The 23,289-nt window shown below is 37.6% G+C and overlaps 1 protein-coding gene across 11 annotated transcripts in view; it reads left to right on the forward strand.

Moving 5' to 3' along the window:
* The first annotated feature begins 2,019 nt into the window (after nt 1-2,019).
* Nucleotides 2,020-23,289, forward strand: part of foxp1b (forkhead box P1b) — a 251,941-nt gene continuing 230,671 nt past the window's right edge. For 4 of the 11 annotated variants that reach the window (XR_009064346.1, XM_057845258.1, XM_057845259.1 and 1 more), the window contains exons 1-2: nt 2,021-2,347; nt 14,330-14,412. The gene's annotated coding sequence lies outside the window, so the exon portion shown is untranslated. Of the gene's footprint in view, nt 2,348-2,466; nt 2,672-14,329; nt 14,413-23,289 lie in introns of those variants that run through there. The other 7 variants (XM_057845264.1, XM_057845254.1, XM_057845257.1 and 4 more) reach the window with 7 other exon arrangements.

Consider the following 23,289-nt stretch of genomic DNA (forward strand, 5'->3'; position numbering starts at 1 on the left):
TCGAAACTTACAGATGGCAGACGTTACTGTATGTATTACAGATAGCAAAAGATATGTAATTAGTTCCATGTGCTTGTGTTAACGATAAGAACGAATAAAGGAATTATAACCAAACGTGCAGGAGATGTTTGTAATATACAAAAGAGTTGATTACATTTTGAGGTAATTAGGTCAACGGTCAGAGAGGTCAGAAAAGGAATTTTGCAATAACTTGATAACAGATAAGCCCATTTAACTCAAATTTCCAGGTAGGTGATATGACGAGAAGACAAAGGGTCAAAGGCCAGAGATATGACAGTGCTTTGACTTTGGCTGCTTAGGCAGAAGTTTGCTGTCTTTGAGTGATCCTCTACTTTTACACGTTGATGCTGTTTTGGTAAATATCTTGCTTTACAGCAGTCATTTTCACATAGTAGAACAGTAAACATCTCAAACACTGGCCTGAAGGAACAACTTGTTAATGGGGATTTTATTTTTAAACAACAGAGAAGAATCAGGTTTCCTCCATTCATCTTATGTTGATATTGCTGTTTACTTTTGTATTGTCACTGCTATGTGTTTAAACCTATGGCACTACTCGAATGAATTTTTTTTTGCCAATTTTCAGGTTTCATTTGTGTTCTTTCAATGACTTGTGACTTGAAATGTAATGTGTAGGCGTTAAAATAGAATTCGGGAACTTGGACATGCACGTGTACATCCAAACCTAGGCATGGGACATAATTACATCACCAAATTATAAACAGAAATTTGTATGACTTGAATTCATTATGACTTTTGATCTAATTGGTGCAGGCTCTTGCTGAGAAATAGTGGTCCCCATTATCAATTGATTGGCATCTGTAGGCAACTTTGACTGTGAACATTTCATCTGTCAAAAAAATAAGAGGACACAAATTGTATCAGGTAATTGGGGCAGTAAAACAGAGATTAAACAAAACAAAACAAACAAAACAAAAAACAAAAAATGATGTTAGGGAATCTAAGGGGTTCATTTCTATCAATACTGTATGTTTGAGTATGTTCACAACGTCATCAAATTAGAGAGCCTTTACACTTGGGAATTTAGCAATGCTCACAAAACTCACCTAGTACTTCTCAGGGTTTATAAATGTTTATGATCATTCAATTTTAGATTATCATTAAACTTCCGTATAAGTAAATGAACGTCAACATATGAGCGTTATTAAAACTATGCTTTCACAGCTCTTAAACAAAGGGTGGCGCTGTCTACTAAGGAACACACTGCGAAGGTTCTGAAGCAGTTCTCTCAGCTGTAGCCATGGAGAAAAAAAATAAAGATGTACAGTAATGTCTTTCATAATGAAATGGGCTGTGCTTCTTAGACCTTGATCAAGGACAAAAAACGACTTAAAGTGGTTTCTCGTGAAATCATATCAGTGTTGCTTTACAATTAGTGTTAACTGGACTGTTAAACCCACCAGTATAGTAATTTCCTTCTGAGGCAAGCAAAAATACATTTTAATCTCTGCAATGATATTATCAGTCACGCACAGAGAAAATCATGGTTAGCAGTAAGATAAGCTTTTACAACCAAATATTTGCAGCAAGCAACCATTCTTGATAACTAAAAATTAAGAAAATAATGAAAATGGTTCATCTTTACAAAATTATTCACGACTTAAAGTCTTTCCAACTCAAAACATACTTTTGTTAATTACTGTTTGCCAAAGTCTATTATGAGGGCTTTCGACAGGCTATTGAAAAAAATGAAACAGCTGTAGCATTTCAGAAATATATAGTTCATTCCATCTCCCTTGCAATTAGTAAACGTTGTAGTTCTCTCCTAACAACCTCCCCACTGTAGGCGCACTTTCTGCCAAAACTAATGCATATCATTACATTCTTAGAAGGAACCTACTTAGTGCTTCTTAGAGCTGTTTTCAACTTAATAGCACTTTTGAATGTGACAACTCTAATGCAATAAACCTTGTTTACGCAGCAGGTGGATATGACGTCACGGACATGGAAGATCTAAACAACAACAATGAAAAAGGCGAATCTTCCTCTTTTCCTCCTCTTTTCTTTTCTTTTCTTTGGGTTTTCACATACGTTATATCAACACTCAGCAAGGAGGACGCACATTTTTCGACCGGGAGGACAAACTATTCGCTCCCTCTCCTCCTCTGACACGTGCTAAGTTAAGCGACAAGTTAGTTAGTGCCCCCAGTCACCGTTACCAACAAGGCTGGCGGAGTAATCTTGTTGGTGTTTACGGCGTGATTTGTATCACATGCGGTCACCGTACACAAACTCGCGTGCACCCCTAGCAAATTGTGTCCATCCGCGTGCGCCTGTTAGCTCCTCTTTAGCGACTCGCACCATGGTAAGTTTCTGTTATTGTACACATTGTTGTGTCTTATTAAGATGTCCGTGACGAGTAAATTCACGCAGCAGAGCTATTCTTTTACATGTCGCTTAGAAGTTGGCGAAATGGGCTAATAACGTGCACGCACGCACGCTCACATTCACCTGTAGGCTAACATAAAACCCAAACTTGCAGGATTTTATGTTACGTGTGATGTATAGTCCTCGTAACTCGGGTTTCCTTTGTAACTTTACCAACGATGTGTTCCTGTTGTGTTGTGAAAGTTCTGGCAAACTCCTCAAAAAGAAATGCACTCTGACAGTGTGATTTTGCACTACCAAGGTAAACAGCGTGCAGTTAGGAACGACTTTATTTCCCATTGAAAGTGTAGGCGCACTTTTCGCACAAGTTGACATCTTTAGCCTTATCTTTTCCTGACAATCGTCCCTTTTTTACGCTTTTTGCTAAAGTTAATCGTTGGATTGAAGTGATTTCTTTAGAAGTAGAGCAGCAGCAAGTGTCATTTGTTCACGTATTTTCTCTCAAACTAAACACTGCATAACCAGCAAACATTTAGAAAGTGTTTGTTTGTGTAAACGTGTTTCACTAGTATCTCTTCAGCGTTACCCGAGTTTTATTAGATTTTTTTGGGGTAGCCTGAATTCCTCGCATTTTAAAAACTTTATTTTAGTGATGCACGATTATACATTTTCAACCGATAGCCGATCATTTCTTCCTCGTTCCAGCCGTTAACCAATGATGTCAAGCCGATAATTATATTAAAAGATATATGTAGAATTTTAAAGTATACACAAGTGCACATATTACTGTGCAAATAGAGAATTTATTGCTCTTTTTTTCCACCTCAGATGTGAAGAAGTTGTAAATTCCAACATCTAAAGAATGACAGATTGTCTGACATTGTGCAATGGTAACACAGATAGCAGACCGACATTGAAAAGATGTTGAATCAACATTCCGCTGTCAATCTTATATCGTTGAATCAACTTCACTTTTGCGCCCTCAATTAATGTTGTTTCAACGTTGAAATCTTTACAAAACCTAAACTTGGAATATTAATAATATTGGAACAACGCTGAATCAATGTTGTTTTCCACCAAAACGCCCGCTCATCCATAATTCAATGACTTTTCAATCATATTTTCCGGTCAATCGTGAATAAACTATTTGTCAGCATTAGTTCATCAACTTTAAAACAATGTTAACCCAACTATCGCCTGACATACCACAGATCAACGTTTCAACGTCACTTGACGTAAAAAAAATTCATTGTCAACCATACTGATGATTTTGATGGAAAATCAACGTTTATTCAATGACGGTCTGCTATCTGGGAAACTTTTGGCAATAATTACACACAGAGTAAATTCCTAAATTGCATGAAATGCCTTTAAAAGTAAGCCATTCTCAATACATATACAGTGGGGAGAACAAATATTTGATACACTGCCAATGGGTTTTCCCATTGGCAGTTCGGACAGTTCTCCCCACTGCAACATTAATACACTACAAAAACACACCTCTGTCAAACTAGTTAAATTCCTTTGTTTTCAGTGTAAATCTATTGAAAATTAGTGAAATTATCTGCCAGCTTTTCAAGTAAATTTCACTCACTTAGATTTCTTGAAATACAGTAAGAAAAAAAGCTAACTGAAAATAAGTTTAACAGCCTTATCTTAAGCAGTAAATTATTATATTTAATCCTAAAAAAAGCTTGTCAGAAATGATCTTTATTCAAGAATAGATATGGTTCAAAACATTTATTGAAAGCAAATTTTTCTTGATTTAGGTGAAAAATGAAAACGTTTCAGATAGAACAAATGGTAATTTGTACTTCAAGTTAGTGGAATAATCTGGCGCATTCATCTGTTATCCAGTCTTTAACATTCAAAACAAAATGGAGAAAAATATTTGACTAGATTTAAGAAAAATCTGATTAGGGCATTATAAATATTAGAGATGCACGATAATATCGGTCACCGATAATTTTCGGCCGATAATGGCAATTATGACGTCACACAGATAATGCAGATAAAACGAAATTCAACCGATAATGCAATCCGATAATTATATACTTGATTTAGCCTCCAAATGTGCGCAATCAACAGTTTTGTCCAATTCTGCTAGTTTTAAGGAGGTGTTTTTGCAGTGTAGTAATGTGATATATGTTAGGAATGGCTTACTTTTAAAGGCATTTTTGTGCAACTTGGTTGTTTATTCTCTAAGTAATTGTTGCCAAAAGCTTACCATTACACAATGTCATTGCCATTGTTTAGATGTTGGAATTTACTACTTGTTCACATTTGATGTGGAAAAAAATAGCACTAAATTACATTTTTGCACAGTAACATTTGATCTTTGTATACTTTAAAATTTTACATACATATTTGAATAGAATTATCGGCGTGACATTATCGGTTATCGGGTGGAAGGGGCAGGAAATTATCGGTTATCGATATCGGTCGAAAAATGTATTATTGTGCATCACTAATATATATGCAATGTACTGGATGCATTACTGACTGACTGACTGAGTTGTGACGGAGCTACCATGATATCAAGCATTTCGTGTGATGTCACTCATGCATCAGAGGGAGGAGGGGTTGTGGCGGCGGTGCAGAATTGGACAAAATTGCGCCAGTTGCACACATTTGGAGGCTAAATCAGGTATATAATTATCGGATTGCATTATCGGTTGAATTAAAAAAAAAACTGGATTATCTGCCTGACGTCGTACTTGCCATTATCGGCCAATAATTATCGGTAACCGATATTATCGTGCATCTTTAGTTTACCTATATTTACCTATCTTTTCCTTTGAAATGATTAATTTTTTCATAACTTATTGTCGGTGTGTTTTGATGCGAACATCTTTCAACCCTGTACCCGTTGTATGTTTTTATTATTAAATAGAAGTTGATGGCCTCTTTAAAAATACTTATGATTTCAACACACATCTTGGTTAATATTCAATTATCTGATGTTTATGAATTTAAGTTGTTTTCATATCACTTCCTGAAAGGAACTCTTAATCATTTCAAACCAATCTTTGAAAAATACAAACTGCTCACATATCTTTTTGTAGCAACTATGTCACAAACTCGCACAAAACACATGATTTGATTTGGTCAGTTATGTTTATATTTTCATGAATGGAATAGCAACCACATAATTTTGAACTTGCACAAAAGAATGAAACAATCAATGACATTCTTATTTTTGCTTTATTTTTCATGTAGGAACAGATATCAATACAAAGTGTGCTAAATAGAAAATGACGCCTTTTAGTAGATTGTCTTGCAGTGCTCCCGCCTTTTTTCTTTGGATTAGTCATTGTTTTGAGAGGGGAAAAACATTTTCTGGTAAAAGAAGGAAAGTAAACAGACTCCAGCAAGAGAACCTTGACAACTCAGATTAAGGAAAACATCAGAGATCAAATAGTGCTGCTGCTGGGCTGTTGTCATGAGTTGCCTGAGGTAGAGAGGATCTGTACCTTATTTGAACTGCCACTGGGGTCAGTGTGCTTGCTAACCTTTGCAGAAAAGGACCTTCACAAATACAGACACTCATTTTCAAATATGGTAACTTTATTTCGGGTTTGGTGGCGGACTTGGCTATCAGACATTTGGTTCCCTGCTGAGTTTGATGGAATCAAGTTTACTGTGATTTCTGGACTATAGAGTGGATCTGAAAATAAGATGCACTGCCACAATTTTGACAAATTTAGGGGAAGAAAATCCATATGTACATCACACCTGATTGTAAACTGCAGGTGTCTATGTCTTAATATTTGCATAGAGAGCTCAACCCTCCCCCACCGGTTGTTGCTCAGTGTCAGTGAGTCAGCTGTGCTACACGATGGCTGGAGGAGGTGAAACTCATGATCTTTTTCCTCCATCAAAGAAAACGAAATCGTTGGTATGGGAATACTTTGGCTACAGAAAAGTTACAGACGGCCGCTGCTTAGAGGCGGAGGGCCAACCGACATTTAATACGTTTAATGTTTGCTGAGGGTGGCTGTCGAGGGGGCAATACCTCCAATATGATTTCGCATTTATACAAAATTAAAGGTTAGTTAACACTGTCATGAACGTTTCCCGCCAGCTACAAGAGTTATCGCCAGCGTTGTTTAGTGTGTCTAGCTGTGGTAAAATTTGATGTGTTGAGAAAGCGAGTGTGTGTATAATGTAAACATGATACGAGTCATACACATGTGCTTTTTATGGAAAATTCAATTATTTTTGTCCTGATGGTAATCATTTCGAGCTGTGGCTGTGGATTTAGGCTTTTTTTTAAATTTTTTATTTTATTTAGAATATTTTGTCATTTTAACTTAACAGTATACTTATTTTCCAATTTACTAATATATTTTGAAAAAAAAAAAAACGATGTTCAATGGATTTATTTTTTAAACCCACGTATCTCAAAGTAACACATTTTTTAAAAACCCAGGAATCTCAAAGTAACACATTTTAGAGATGTTATTGCAATACCGTGATATTTTAGCTTAAGGTTATCCAGAGGTGGGTAGAGTAGCCCCAAATTTTACTCAAGAGTAAAAGTAGTTATCCAAAAAATGTACTCAAGTACAAGTAAAAAAGTGCTCTGTTGTTGTTATTGCTTCTGGAGCAGTGGCTAAAAATTGGCTGGATGTGCGTTTGACATTCAGTACATAGAGGCACGTATACTACCTCAAAACTGCTATTGCGACTATATAACAATTGAGCTATGTGGAGGACAATTACGGAGATAGTTAGTTAAAAGATTTAAGAAATATTTTAAGATTTGTTCTTCTTGTGTTAGAATATTTACTAGGAGTGGGAATCTCTTGTTACCTCACGATACGATACGATTTGCGATACAAAGCTCACGATAACGATGATCGGACGATATGGCGAAGCTTCTGCTGTGAATTGGAATTAGTTTATTACTACTAGATGTCCAATCCATTTAAAGTGGGAGGGTGGCAGCGAATGAACATTCGCTGCCATCCCTCCCACTTCAAACGGATTGAACGTCTATGGCAATCAGTGACAGCCAATGCCAGGCAATGAGGTAATTTTGGGCCATATTTGGTCATTTACCTGTTGATTTTCAGTTACTTTCTGTTGATTTTGGGCTATTTCATGGGTACCTTCCTGTTTATTTTGAGTTACAGAACAGGAAGTGACCTGGGAATCACCCAGATGAATAGGCAGTGACTCAAACTCGATAGGAAATGACCTTTAAATGCCCTAAAATGAACAGCAAGTGACCTGTAAATGCCGTGAAAATTGGACAGAATGACTGTGAATGCTCTGGTTCTCAATGAACAAACATTCCCATTCTAAATGGATTGAGCGTCGAGCACCGTCAATGCAGCCTTAGAGTTAATTGAGACACTATTATGGTAGAAGATTTTGGTAACAACTTGTTGGTTCCTTTTTTTAAAAATTATTTTATTTATTTATTTTTTTTATTAAAACATTGACACCTTTTTAAAATGATATCTCCATTCTTGGCAGGAGCGTATCGATAACCTTTTGGGATACAAAGTATCACGATATATACCCATTTCGATAATTTGTCACACCCCTAATATTTACAGTCATGCTTTTTTTAATACTGTATGATGCAAAGTGTTTAGAAACATGTTCTTCTAATGGTCCAGTTGCTGCAAAAGTGATGGACCTTCATGTATTCCTCAAACACTAAATACAATACGTATTATGTACAAAACCAAAAAACATTAAATTTAACTGGTTTAGTTACTACTAGAGCTGAAACGAATACTCGAGTAACTCGAGTTTAAAAACTGATCCGAGTAATTTTATTCACCTTGAGGATTCGTTTAATTTTGCCAGCTCTAAGCATCACCTTCTGCCCGGACTACTTTTAATGCGGGACAACGCGCTGACGTCACGTGTGCAGAGGAAGAAGCAATAAAAAAAAAAATTTAAAAAATTACTGCAGCCGACAGCCGCTACAAACTGATTATGACCACTGTCGATGAGTGGCTAACGTGTCTTACATACAGGCTTTATTTAATCTGTAAAAACACAGCGCTGTAGAGTGATGAGGGTGTAAAATTAAAACATAATAAATAGAGGTGTGCAAAATTTCCGATTCTTAGATTATTCGCGATTCGGCCGTGGAAGATTCGAGAACGATTCACAAACATCCAAATTCCGATTATTGAAATATGCCAAGTAAAGCGGAAGTACAACACACTCAGCGCGCCGCGCGGTCAATGAGCAACGGAGCGAGAGTAGCTAAACATCATGCTTCTCATTACCCGGCCCCTCGGGTAATGCCAATGCTCAACTCACGGCTCTAGCTCAACTCATGCCACGAGATAAAAAAACACAACAACATACCTGAAGCTGCTACAAAAGTACGTCATCCACATAATGTTACGGTAGATATCATTTATATAAGACTAGATGCACTGCGGTAGCGGTAGCGTTTGCAGCACATCTACAAAAAGCTAGATGCAGACGTAGCAAACGGCCGCCATCTTAAAGCAGTACACTTCTCTGCAAGGCTGTTGTAGCGAACCTTCCAAGCAAACCTAATTAACTTTTTATCTAAAATACTCCTAAATCGGTAAAATATTGACTTGAATCTATCTTTAAAATAGTTTTAAAACTTTCACATGTCGAAAGTTGACAAAAGGGAAATTATGGATTAACGGGAGCAATTTTAACAACTTTAACGGTTGATTCACAACATTAAATTAATTGAATGTAGTTTAAAGCTGCTGATACAGAATGGGGACTGGAGTTTATTTACTGTTATTTTTGTATATTTGTTTACTGCTATATGTTAACTTGATACTGAAATAGTAGTTTGGTTTAGCCTGAGAGTATTTTTGAACAATTTTGGAACAAATGTACAAAATATTAAAAAAAAAAAAAAAAAAAAAAAAAAGAGGGGGGGGGGGGTGCATCAATAATCGTTTTAGAATCGAATCGGACCATCTGAATCGTAATCGTAATCGAATCGTTAGGTGCCCAAAGATTCCCAGCTCTAATTGCTGAATTGCTGAATAAAACACCAAGTAGCACTGGTCCCTAATGTGCTCCAATACAGCAGGTATCATACATTTATTTTGAACACTGCAAAAACTCAAAATCCTATCAGTACTTACAGTTTAGACTAACTTAAAACTTAACTAGAACTTAAAAATAGCTTGACACAAATGAAAATTAAATTGAAACAGGTGGGAAAAACAAGTAGCTTTCAAGTGATGTGTGTTATCAAGCGTAATTACATTTTTAGGTAAGAAATGTTTGTTTTTGTATAAGCTCTAGAAGTTTTTTGAGTGGAAGCAGTGATTTTTTTTTTCCTTGTCACATCTGAGATGCAATTGTTGGCTGTTTTCAACAATGTACATCGAAAATAAAGACATTGATTGACTGAAAATGGTTCAAAATATTGGATTAAATGTCTTTTTTTCTCATGCATATTTATAATTGCTCTTTACCTAAAAAAAAAAAATGTTTTATCCGATTACTGGATTAATCAATAGAATTTTCAGTTGATTACTAAAATATTAGATAGCTGCAGCCCTAGTTACTGCAGATCACCGAAGCCTCAAATAATGAGGTAGCAGCAGCTCTTAAAGCATTTCATCTCGATTTGTCTGTTGACTCGGTTGGCAGTTCCAGGCTTATGAGAAAAATATCATGGCAGGGCTGTTCCATTGCCGCTCCTGTTTGAAAAGTTGGATTTCTTTGATCACGTCTTCTGGATGCACCGCTCTGGCTAAGCCTGCTACTTGCTGTGTGATAAACCATCAACGTACTCAGATTTGAGCCAGCACATCTGTGAATGGAGGGGGGATGAGCAAGGCATTGCTAATTTTGTTGACAAGCTGTTATGGCTGTTTTTTTTTGTTCCTCTTTTCTTGTTTCTGAAGATGGAACCAGTAAGTGTCGGTGTACTTTCTTCAATTCCCTCATTCACAATTTGAGGTATATTCTAAACTACAACAGTTACAAGTTCACTAGAGTTTTGTTATTACTGCTACTGTCCTTATCCGTACATAAAACATCAATGTGAACCCCCGTTATGAAAGGGACCTCCTAATTGACTGGTTGTTGCTTGTTTATTTGATATATTTACAAGCTGGGCAGTAATTGGAAGGTAGTAATTACCCAAGATGCAATGCTGTGCAGAGCGGAGGTACTATGCTGATGAGACTTTAGCACAGATAAAAGTTTGCAGGTTCTTATTATAATCTAGCATGCTGCTTGATAGCAGAAGGGGAGATTGCTAATTGGCCCTTTGTCCCTGATACAATGTCAGTGTTTACTATTATGGTTTGGAATATGAGGATCAAACACAGGCTACTTTTATTGTTGTACTTTTTGTGTGCCACAGAATAGACCTGAATCATTAAACGACAATAGAACAAAATATAGGTGATGTTACTTCTTCACTGAGAATGGCCTAAACTAGAATTGATCATCCTGTTAAGCAGAGGTGCTTGAATAATGAATAACTCCTGGGTTTGCACTCCTGTGTTTACTACTGTGAAGTCATATTGTGATTCTGTGAGCTATTCATGGGAGATGACGGTATCTTCTTTGGCCCTTAATGATTCAGTTGACCTGAGACTGGGAAGGTAGTAGTGCCATTTGATTTATTTTGCCTCTCAGTTTCACGTTCTAACCACTGTTTCTCAGAGACCCTAGCTGCTTTCCAATTCCCTTGCTCCAGAAAGGTGTAGACCTTGTTTATACTCAGGCTGTTGTTATTTGGTAGCTTGTCTTCCCAGTAGAGTTTCAGAAATTGTTTGCCTCTAATGCCCAGGCTCCTTAGAGGGACTTTGTTTTTGCTCTCAGTGTTGTCAATGGGATAGGGTATTGTATGTGTGTATATACTGTATAATAGAAATGTATAAATTTATTAGGAATAATGGGGAAAATAAAGGTTAATTGGAACAACAAAATGCTTGTGCCTACCACTAGTAATTTTTTTTTCATAAAATGGCTGGAAATACTGTTAAAGATGTGAGTAGCTCATAACATTATTTGGCTTTTTCACTGTCACCTTTGTTTCTGTGTCATAAGCAGCTATGACTATTACTGCAAAATGGAAATGCTTTGAGTCATCTCTTTTGGAGAATGGCTCTCTATCACACTCTCACATTCTTTTAAAAGGGAAAAGGAAGATGAATTTTACCCATAAAGGCTGTATCACAAGGGCTTTTTATCCTAAATGGCTTGGGGAATTGTTATCTGTGGGAAGTGTGTCCTGCCTCTATCGTGTTCAATCAAGTGTCCACTTAGCTGTGACGAGGAGTAATTGTTCCCAAGTGGGCCACACACTGACCTGTTAATGTCTGCTATGACCCGCTAACCTTGTCAGCACGTCTTGGGGAGGATTTTAAATCATGGGGATTTCTGTTGCGTCTTTACCCCACCGGGTCAAGTGGACATCGGCCCAGAAAGACTACTCTCTTGTAATTGTTCCCAGCACCATGGGTCAGCTCAGGGTGTTCCCAGATCAACACTTATTAGATGGGTTACTGAGAGTGGCGTTACTTAACTGGTCAGGCCATTGATCTGATGCAAACTCAACGTCCTTAAACGCAGTCGCAGAAATGAATGTTTAATGTATAATAAAAAAAAAAAAATCTTTTAAATAACTTTCTTGCTCTCACAAACCCAAGTATCATAGAGAAAGATGCACTGCCATGCATTGAATATCAAGTGAAGTCCCAATTACTGCATGTTAGTATGTGCATCCCCTAGCTTCTTGCAATGGATATTGCAACTTAGTGCTTGTAAAAATGACTGTGGGCTAAATCCTTGCTTATACGTGCTTAATGTTTAAGGACTGGAAATGTTTTTTTACACCAAGCTCCAAGCTTTTACTTATTTGTTAAGATTGACCGTCATTGTTAAATGACAGATAATTCTGGGAGTTGACTTTAGTATCGATCCAAGGTACATTAAAGGGACCTTACTAAGAATAGAGTATGCTGTTTTGATGGACATGTGAATACAGTTGTGTGGCCATTAACCCATGAGGCTTGTTGGGATAAACATATTTTTGGAAATAACGACAGCTGCGCTGTTGACCAATCAGAAGTAGGCATGTGCCAGTATGATATTCTGACAGTATGATAACCTTAAGCCAAAATATCACGGTTTGACGGTATAACAGCTCTAAAATTTTTTACTTTGAGATGTCTGGGTTTAAAAGCAAAAAAAAAAAAAACCAAAAACAAAACTTTTTTTTCCATTGAACAGGTTTTTTATTTTTCAAAATATATTAGCAAATTGGAACATAAGTATAATGTTAAGTTAAAAAAAAAAAAAAAAAAAAAAAAGAAAAAAAATTTTTTTTTAGATTAAAATAAATGATGTCCTTTAGGTGAGCGTAAACCCACAGCCACAGCTCAACATTATGACCATCAGAACAAAATAATTGAATTTTTTCCAATAAAAAGCATTTGTGTATGACTAGTATGTTCCCATTATACACACATACTCTCTTTCTCAACACAGACAGTTGCCGGAGAGAAAAAAAATACCACGTTCTACCACAGCTAGACACACAAAACACGGTGGAGTTAATGCTCGTAACTGGTGGGAAACATTAATGATGGTGTTTACTATCCTCTAATTTTGTATAAGTAAGAAATCATATTGGAGGTATTGCCTCCTCGGCAGCCACCCTCCACAAACACATTTCAACATTTCGGTTAGCCCTCTTCCTCTAAGCAACGGCCGTCTGTAATTTTTCTGTCGCGGAAGTATTCCCATACCAGCGATTTCGTTTTCTTCAACAAGGGAAAAAGTTCAGGAGTTTCACCTCCTCCAGCCATCGTGTAGCACAGCTGACTCACTGACACTGAGAAACAACCAGTGGGGGTTGAGCCTTACAGCTGTAAGCAAGGGATTTCTCTATTCTTTTTGAGACATAAAAATATGTAATACCTTAGGGACGGTATGATGGAAATTTTTTGCGGGTTTGAAACCTTGACATCTTGATACCGTACTATACCCTAAAACCGGTAATCAGCACATGTCTAATCAGAAGCATGTTATTTCAGGCCCAAAGCAAGCCTAAAAATGTTGACAGCATGTGGAAACATGGCTATACGAAGATATACTGTAGTTGAATTCCTCTTTGGTCAATGATGAATAATGTTGGACTTTACTTAGTTGTTCGTCTCATTGAAGACCTGACCATTAAAACCAAAATATTTTTGCCATTGAACCTGTCAATTGACCTTTAGTGTCCGATAGCGTAACTGGCACACTTCACTGCCTTATTTGTACACTGTAATATGAACTACATTTTAGAACTAGTCATTTTCTTATCACTTGTTTAGCCTATTGAATTAAAAAAACATTTTCTGTTATTAATCAAAACCATGTAATAGTATTATAGCCTAATAGGCATATAAGGAATTATCGCAGTGTTATTAAATGTCCATATTGGTGATACCATCATGTAATATTTATATTGACACGTTAGCTATCAATGTTTATTTGATTATTCTAGGTAATATGTTTAGAAAAAAAAATAAAGCTCAATACTCTCATGTGACATTTGACGCACAAAATTTGACCTTAAAGCCAAATGCAAAACAGTGTCTGGTTTACATTACTATAATGCTTGGTGTGAGTCAATTTGTGGCATTCCATTGTCATAAGGTGAGAATTGAATCATATTCTGTGACTAATAAAACAACCCTTGTGGTGAAAATTGGTTTTATATGTTGGTTCTTATATGAGACAAACATTATGCATGTAGGCCAGGAATTAGTGTGTCATTTGTTAAATGGTAGTGAGAAAAGATCATGTTTACTTTTGCCCAATTTTTTTTTTTTTTTTTTTTTTTTTTTTTTTTTTTAAATTTATAGGCTTTGTAAAGTGCTTTGGGGGTTTCCCCCACCTTTTTTAACTTCCTGTTTGTAATTATTATATCATTTCCTTCCCTCCCTTTCTCTTTCTCGCTCTCTGTATTTTGTCCTCATAGTTCCAATGACTCGATGCAAAGAGAACAAACTCAATTCTGATTGGAGGAATGGAGTGCCTGGAAATTCTGCACTACTGATTTGGGTATGTAACACCAAGCCTACTCTTCTTTCTTGCATGAATGCATTTATTTGTCATCTATTTACTGATGTGTTTTGTTTACCAGATTTCCATTTTCTTGATTATTTTCAACAAACCTCACTATTTATGCACCTGGCTCAGATTATTATTTATATTGTATATGTTTGGCTATCATGGCACGGCGGATGAGTGGTTAGCATGTCTGCCTCACAGTTCTTAGCACAAGGGTTCAATCGCAGGCCCTGGCCTTCCTGTGTGAAGTTTGTGTATTCTCCCTGTGCGGAGTTTGAGTGTGCTCCCTGTGCCTTCATGGGTCTTCTCCGGTTTACTCCCACAACCCCAAAACATGTGTGTTTGGCTGATTGAACACCCCAAATTGTCCTTAGGTATGAGTGAGAGTGTGAATGGTTGTTCGTCTCGTTGTGTCCTGCGATTGGCTGGCAACCAATTCAGGGTGTACCCAACCTACTGCCCAAAATCAGTTGGGATAGACTCCAGCATCCCGTGATCTACATGTAAATAAGTGGTAATAATAAGTAAATTTTCCCCTGATACAAGGCATTGATTATTTTATTGAAGATTTTTTGAGTCACTACTACGATGCAGAAATGTATCAAATAGTCAGATGGGGGCTAAGGTGTGGCTAAAACATTTTTGGCTCTTGTTATCGCCTAAGTTTCCTATCCCTAATGTCTATTAAGCAGATACAGTATACTATACGTATGTAGATGAATGAATGGCACAGAAGTAGAATTTAAATGAAAATATACTTCTTTGTCACAAATAAAATGTACCAATTGTTTTCTTTAAAGAATCGGCACTTTGAGCCTTGGGTTATCACCAGTCAAGAAATTCCTCATTCACGTACATCTGCAGTTATACTCCATAAATATTTAATGGGCTATGTTTTCACCTTTGTTGCTCATGTGAGAGAAGCCATTCTCTAGCAATTTCTTTTAGCCGGGATGGCAGTGAAAAAAAATTTGACAAATACTGGAGGTACAATATGCCGCTTGGTGCTAATCCAAATTATTGGGGCTTGACAGACCTTTGTGTTCAGCTAAATTTCACTTTTTAGTGAGATATTGCCTATATGTTCCTCTTGTTGCCTCCGTATTACCTGCGAGCCTTTAATGGGTGAAAGTATTCGGTATTTGGCTGCTTGCCAGCCGTGCCGCCAGTTGCTGCTGTACCACTGATCAGGAGAGCTTGTGACATTTGTGCAAAGAAATGGAATCAGCAATTAAATAGTGACTGTGAAGACGAGCCTATCAACTCCTGCTCACCCAGCTCCCCAGCAGCATGGGTGCATGTTGGTTCGGTGGTAAATCGAGCCCAGGAGGCATTTTACTGTGCTCACTGTTCCAATATCCATGTCAGGGTGTTTCTTGTTTGTGGTTTAGTTATGCTTCACTAGCCTGGCCCAGACAGAAAATGCCTGTTACGAATCTCTCCGTAAGATGAACTTTCATGAATCACAGTTGAATTAGAGGCCACAATATTGCTCCTGGTTAAATTACTAAGGGAAGACAGCTTTTTGAGTCAATAGATTTGTGTTCCAGATATACATGTTTTGACAGTGTTTCTGAGAGCCGATCTCAGTGAGAAAGCAGCATTAGGCAGATTCATGCACGGATGAGAAGAGGGTCATATCTTTCTGCTCCTTTTGCACGGCTGCCCCGCATGACACTTGACGCCTCTTTGTGGGCTCTGTGGTCAATGGCTTGAGTCTGTGATCTATTACCATAAAACACAGCTTTTCTCTTGCTGCTGATGGGGCACTTACTTGTGGGTACTACCACTTCTCCTTTATGGACTATCAACATGTATAGTAGAACTTGTATCTAATGGATAGTTATGTATACCCCATCAGGATGGATCATAAACACAAAAAGCTCTTTTGCCATTTCGCTTGGTAGAGCTAGTTGAATAGGACAGCTACCATGAAAGCACTTCCCTTGAACTTGTCAGGGAGTGTTTCTTGTCAACGTTGGGTGGACAGAGATGCAGGATATCCAGGTCAAGGTTTGGGCATATCTCATTTCTTCCCATTCTTTTCACACCTTTACACCCTGTGTCTGTCTGTAGCCCAGTTTTCTGTCCTTGGCAGTCAAGCCAATGTTGACCTGGCACCATATGCTTTGGTTTACGGTCACTAAAATATTGAATTATATCATCCCATACTGCTTTTGAATTTTTTACCCAGCACTGCCAGCCTTTGCAATAAACATCTTAATTTTTTTTTTTGGTATGATAAAAATAATAATTTCTTTTGCTTTCTGCTGCCAATGATTCTTTTGAGCAAGCAACCAGATGATTTCCTTGCTCCAGCACACCTCATAAAGAAAACTGCAAAGTCTGAAATATGCTCATCAACATCCTGCTAAATGAATGTACTGTAATTCTATTCCTCTTGGCTGTCTTTGTTTTCCACTGATGCAGATGGTTTGCCTTCATTTTGTTGTATAGAGAAAAATACTTTGCTCGGGGAAGGATAGAGAGGGGTGCTCAGTCCATTAGTGTCATTTGAATGGCTTATTAGATCAGTCTGACTGATAGATGCAGAAAATTGTTTTAATTGTATAATTTCTGTGGTTAACCACTTGTGTGTAATAGAGCTGTGATGTGGGTAAAGGCAAGGAAAGGGTAGCATTTGGCCTGTATGTACTTATGTTGCCTTTGCACCGGAAAAGGACAACAATTGGGGGTCTTTTGGATCAAGCGTCAACACACCCAGAGTCACAGACACTCGCACCCTCAGGCAGGTTCAGGCGAGCTCAGTGAGATGCTGCCCTTTAAGTAATTTGTCTGACCAGTGGGTCTCCTCGGGCAGAGAACAGTGCCGTTTACTGTCTGATCCCGATACCACAACTTCACACATATTTAACATCCTTGGAGAGTATGTTTCACTGTATCCTAAAGATACCGTATATAGAGAAACCCATTATAGTCCATCCATGTCCAATATTGTACAAAGTGCAATACAATAAACAGATTAGAGCTGAAACGAGTACTCGAGCAACTCGAGTAACTCGAGTTTAAAACCTGATCCGAGTAATTTTATTCACCTCGAGTAATCGTTTATTTTGACAGCTCTAAGCATCACGTTTTGCTTGGACTACTTTTAATGCGGGACAATGCGCTGTCACGTGCGGAGAGGAAGAAGGGGAAAAAAAAAAACTTACTGCAGCTGACAGCCGCCACAAACGATGCCGACGTTGCCAAATACTAGCCCGCACGATGCTAAGTTGGTAACAGCTAGCGTCTGATGCGTCTCATAAAGATCACATGTATGTTGAACTAGATGCGCAATGACAGACTCGGCCGCGTCTGGGCAGCGTTATTAAACAGCCGCCATCTTAAAGCAGTACAGCGCTAAGCGCTAATAAAGAGCGCTAAGCGCTAATAAATAAGATTAACGTTACTGTCGCTACTAGCTCACGTAAAGTTAGCCCTGCGGAGGACTAGGTTTCACTTAATTATGACCACTGTCGTTGCGTGGCTAACGTGTCTTACATACAGGCTTTAACATAACACAGCATTGTGGAGTGATGAGGGTGTAAAATAAAAACTTAATCATGCTAACTATCAATTTTAGCTCAGTAATCATTGCTGGATAAAACACCAAGTAGCACTGGTCCCTAATGTGCTCCAGTACAGCCTGTATCATACATTTATTTTAAACACTGCAAAAACTCAAAAACCTATCAGGACTTAGGGTTTAGACTAACTTAAAACTTAACTAGAACTTAAAAATGGCTTGACACAAAGAGAAATTCAATTGAAACACGTGGGAAAAAATCCTAACTTTTAAGTGATGTTTGTTATCAAGCGTAACGGCATTTTTAGGTAATATATATATATATTTTTTTAAATAAGATCTAAAAGTTTTTTGAGTGAAAGCAGTGAATTAGTCTTTTTTTTTTAAATTCTAGCTACAATATACATCGAAAATAAAGACATTGATTGACTGAAAATGGTTCAAGATTAGATGAAATGTCTTGTTTTCTCATGTATATTTATAATTGCTCTTCACCTAAAAATATATTTGTTTTATCCGATTACTCGATTAATCGATAGAATTTTCAGTCGATTACTCGATTACTAAAATATTCGATAGCTGCAGCCCTAAAACAGATTACAACTTTTGACTAAAATGTCTATAATATTTTATCAAAATGAGGGAGTTCAATTACTTGACATACAGTGTGTGTTAAAAATAGTGTGCTTAAAAAAAGCCTTCATAATAATAGCAACTGACTGATCACTGATTTTAGGATTTTTCAATATTTGTGGTAAAACCCTGAGAGCTGCAGAGTCCATTTGGATGAAAAACGTGGATGCAGCTTATTTAAATGTGTGAAAACAATAATACAGATAAAAGGAAAATTTGAAACTATTGATGCCTAGTTGAAGATTCTTGGCCGCCACTAAAAACTGAAAATGAGGAAACCAAGGCTGCCTCCCCCCCTGAAATTTATAATACCTTAATATTTTTTTTAATCAATTATTTGTTTGTATTCTGTGCACTTTGCCAAATCAGCATTAGTGTGTGCTCCCTTGTTGCTTCTTCCGTGATGTGTTGGAATATTTCCAATCAATCAATCAATCAATCAATCAATCAATCAATCAATCAATCAATCAATCAATCAATCAATCAATCAATCAATCAATCAATCAACTCTATGCACATCTTATGCACACATTTCTCACGGTTTTGTTTCTACACTCATCCAGGAAAAATGTAAAATAAAATGACATGAATATTTATGAGTGCAATTGACATTTTATTTCAATTCTAATATTCAGTCCATTGCATGGATGAAAAACTTTGTTTTATATGACACTTGGAAAATGGATATAGCTAGCCCTGTATATGGGGATGACAGTGCTCAGCTCGCGGGCTGTCAATACTTGAGTGTCGCTGAAAACAGATTGATATACTAGCTAGCTAGCAATATACAGTAAATGCTAGTTCTCAGCATGCGATCCGTCAATACTTGATTGATGCATGTATGATGCAAATGCAAGTGTTTTTTTGATCCGAATTACATGAATAAGTCATGTCAAACTGGGACACGTGATCATTTTAAACCAGGGGTCCCCAACCGCCGGGCCGCAGACCGGTACTGGTCCGTGGCACATTTGGTACCGGGCCGCACAGAAATAATAATTTATTAACGACTTCATTCTGTCCGAATTAACTTTGGCCTGTGCCCATTAACACACCAATATCCCTGTCTACCCTAGATATAATACTACAGGATAGAATGTCGTCATAGAAATCCATTGATTGGACTGCTAGCAGTACATCTTGTTTTGTATATCAATGTGTGCTTGTCCTCAATAACGTGTGACGTAGGGCGGGCGCATCACATTTGTTCCCGGAAATAATTAGTCCCAACACTAGAATGACTGAAAAAAAGACATCTTTGGACAGATTTTTTTATGGTGAAAAGGGCACCCAACGAGCCAGAAGATGAGCCTACAGCCTCGAAGAAAACAAAATCTACGCTGCTTCCCAATCACTACAGACCCAAGAACTGCAAAGGAGTGGATTCGTGACCCGTTTGTAAATAAACTGAGTGATTCGAGCATATCTGTGCAACAGGTGGATCAGTTTGTAGAGATCGCAAATGACGTGGACCTTAAACGTACTGTACATTTGAGACCACAACTTTACCGAGGTTCTGGATTCAAGTCCTTCCGGAATATCCTGACATCGCTACGAGGGCACTGAAAACCATGCTACAATGGCGGTGAATTACAGAGCAGAACTATCGAATGCTCGTTGTTGCTACGCCGTCACCGCAATGCAGAAGCATAACTTAGGCTTAATAGTGATGTACCTATAGTGGGTGCTTCATTGTGGAGAATTATAGTGAAAGTTGAAAGAAATGACTCTGGGTTAAGAATTACGCCTGGTAAACTGGTCATGGCAGGAGAACATGTAGCGATGTGCTCTTTGGCTAAAAAGCAAACTAAACCTCAGTGTGCCACCTTTGCGTCTCTGCATTTTCCTTTTTGGACTTGAAAATGATTTGGAATCAATGTGTTGACGGTTAACAGAAGTTACGCACAGGAGAGAATATTTATATACAGTGCAGTGCAGTGATCTTGTTCAGGATGCGGTTTTGCGCAGGATGCACCCACACCCTCCCCAAAAAAAACAAAAACAAACATTGAAGCCCACACCTCCTCTTATCTCTCTAATCTCCACCCTTAAACTACAATCCCCAGGTTTGATTATGAATGGGAATTGTGTTGGTGGGTGCAGAAGGGGATTGCCCTTCGTATTGTTTAACTGTCAAGGTCTGGGCCCAGCCAGGAGCGGGTTCCTCAAATTGCCTTCCTGCTTTGCCCAGCAAGTGTACCAATGTCACCATAGGTCACAAGAAAGATTTTTATACACATATTGGGTATATGAATGACATTTCAAAACTGATGTTGTTACCCTGTATTAAGGAAATTAGCACAACAGGTTATTTTGTGTCAACATGGCCATAAAATATAGTTAACATTTTTTAACATTTAGTGCAAGCCAATATCTTGATCATTGAACTAACCGAATATACGTAATGCCTACATGAACAATGCTGCGCTTTCCTTCCTGTTTGTCATGTCTACTGTCTTTTCCAAGCTTAAACAACAAATTTTATGATCTGCCTTACGGCCTCATATATGTGAACAGGGCCATTTAAACTTGGGAGAACCTGCCACATAAAAAGCACATCTGTTAAAGCCCAAATTGTAAAACAGCCCCACGTGTTGGGGCATCATTGAGCTAATAATGAACATAGCAGCACAGACATGATATACATCATCACTATCGGTTTAAGATTTAGTTATGATTGTAGCTGTGTAATTTTGATACCTGTAATACCGTAATTTCCCAATATAACGTGCACTTTTTTCCCCCAAAATCAACTTGTAAAATCATGGTGCGCATTATAAACGGGTACATGGATGGAGACAGAAATATATATATATATTTTATATGTATTATATATATATATATATATATATATATATATATATATATATATATATATATATATATATAAACCTTTTTTTTTTTTATTGACACGCCCACGTTGTGTTGAAGAAATGTATGCGGCGACCCGTTGCCGACCATTACGGTACGTGACGTCACCATTTTGTTTTGGTAATACTTCACTCTGATCGGCCGAATGATTTCGTCTGTGTTAAATTCTGCTTTTTTCCCTCTTCATAAAGCACATAATTTAGTTTCTTGAACTCATTTGAGTCAACATTTATTGGAGCTCCGCAACTCGGACCATAACAAACGTAACAACACAGACTTCCTGTGTGTGTCCATCAACTATATCTGTCCTTCGGGAAACTGAAACCCAAATAACAATAGTTCCTATTATTGCTGTCGTGTCGACAGCGATGAGCTCTCTCGGATTTCCGACTTACGTTCTCACTTTCATTTTACCGTATCAATCCGTGGAAGAAACATTTATTCATCATGATGAAATGAGCAAGTTATACAGCAGCCTTTAAAAGAAAAGTCACATCTGTTTTGTTTTCTCCTAGATTCTGGTAAGTTGAAGAAGTTGTCAAATCATATTATTACCGTAAATATTGTCAGTTTACGGTAATGTTTTGAACTACCAATGTGCTATGCTTGTGCTGTGTTTCACCATTCAGTAAAATGACATTTCTGTATCTGTACACGAGCTCTGTTTTCTTGTATTCCTCTATTTATTGGTGCTAAACGGGGACAATAATTTCCCCTAGATTTTTCAAGTAAATTTTGGGGTGGGAATTATACACGGGTGTGCCTTATATTCGGGAAATTACGGTAGATCGTTTTGGTAACATTATCGTTTATCAATGTTTTTTTGTCTTTAATTCTATCTTTGTGTTTCCTATATACAGTAGTGGTGTGTGGGAAAGCCAATTGCCTTATGAGGATTGCTTAACTGAGTTAATCAGTGATTCTTTTGTAGGGACCACAATCACTATCAGCTTTGTTATTCTAGTTGCTCACAAGATAACTGTTATTAAGAATGCACAAAAACATTTTAAAATATTTTTAAGTCTAACAATATTCTTGAGCTATCCTGACTAGTTGGCGTTGTCGGCGTCATCGATGACCTAAATGCGTCCGCGGGCAAAACGTACCGTCGACGGGTAATGACTGGTCACAAAAAAATTACATGCGGCTAAAGTTTATAATGCATACTCGCATACCACGGTAGCACGTCTGCTATGAACGAACACTTGAAGCGTCGTCACCCAGGTGTAATTTTGGAAGACAACAAGACACAACAAGCTAGCGGATTGTATGTCAATACAACTTTCTAACGATTTTTTTTTTAATTGAAGTTGCCTTTATGTGTGTCGTATCAACGTGCGTCATTAAGTTTTTCCCCACGTACTTCACGTTTTCAATCTACTCTGCTGCTGCTGCTCCCGAAAGCTGTTGATCTCGACATCTCTGCACAGCATGCGGATTGTATTTATTAGGATCATGGGAGCTCCCACTTGGGGAAAAAAAACAAACAAAAATATATAGAAATACATACATTACATAATATAATAAAAATCAGCACTGGCCTGCTTACTATAATCCATGACTGCACTAATGTTAGTTACTTTATATTATAAATTATTATTGTGTATGTACATACAGTTGGGAGAACAACTATTTGATACACTGCCAATGGGTTTCCCGTTGACTGAGTATCAAATACTTGTTCTCCCCATTGTATAGTAGTATAGACCCTACCCACGTGACGTCACAACTCCGCTCTCCTGAATGGTACCGCCCAATTGTCCGTCAAAACATAGTGTTAACCTGTTACGGCTACGTACATTCCTCCTATTTACGGCGTGTTTTTCTGCTCCTTA

This window comes from Corythoichthys intestinalis, chromosome 9, assembly GCF_030265065.1.
Source record: "Corythoichthys intestinalis isolate RoL2023-P3 chromosome 9, ASM3026506v1, whole genome shotgun sequence".
NCBI classification, from domain to species: Eukaryota; Metazoa; Chordata; class Actinopteri; order Syngnathiformes; family Syngnathidae; genus Corythoichthys; species Corythoichthys intestinalis.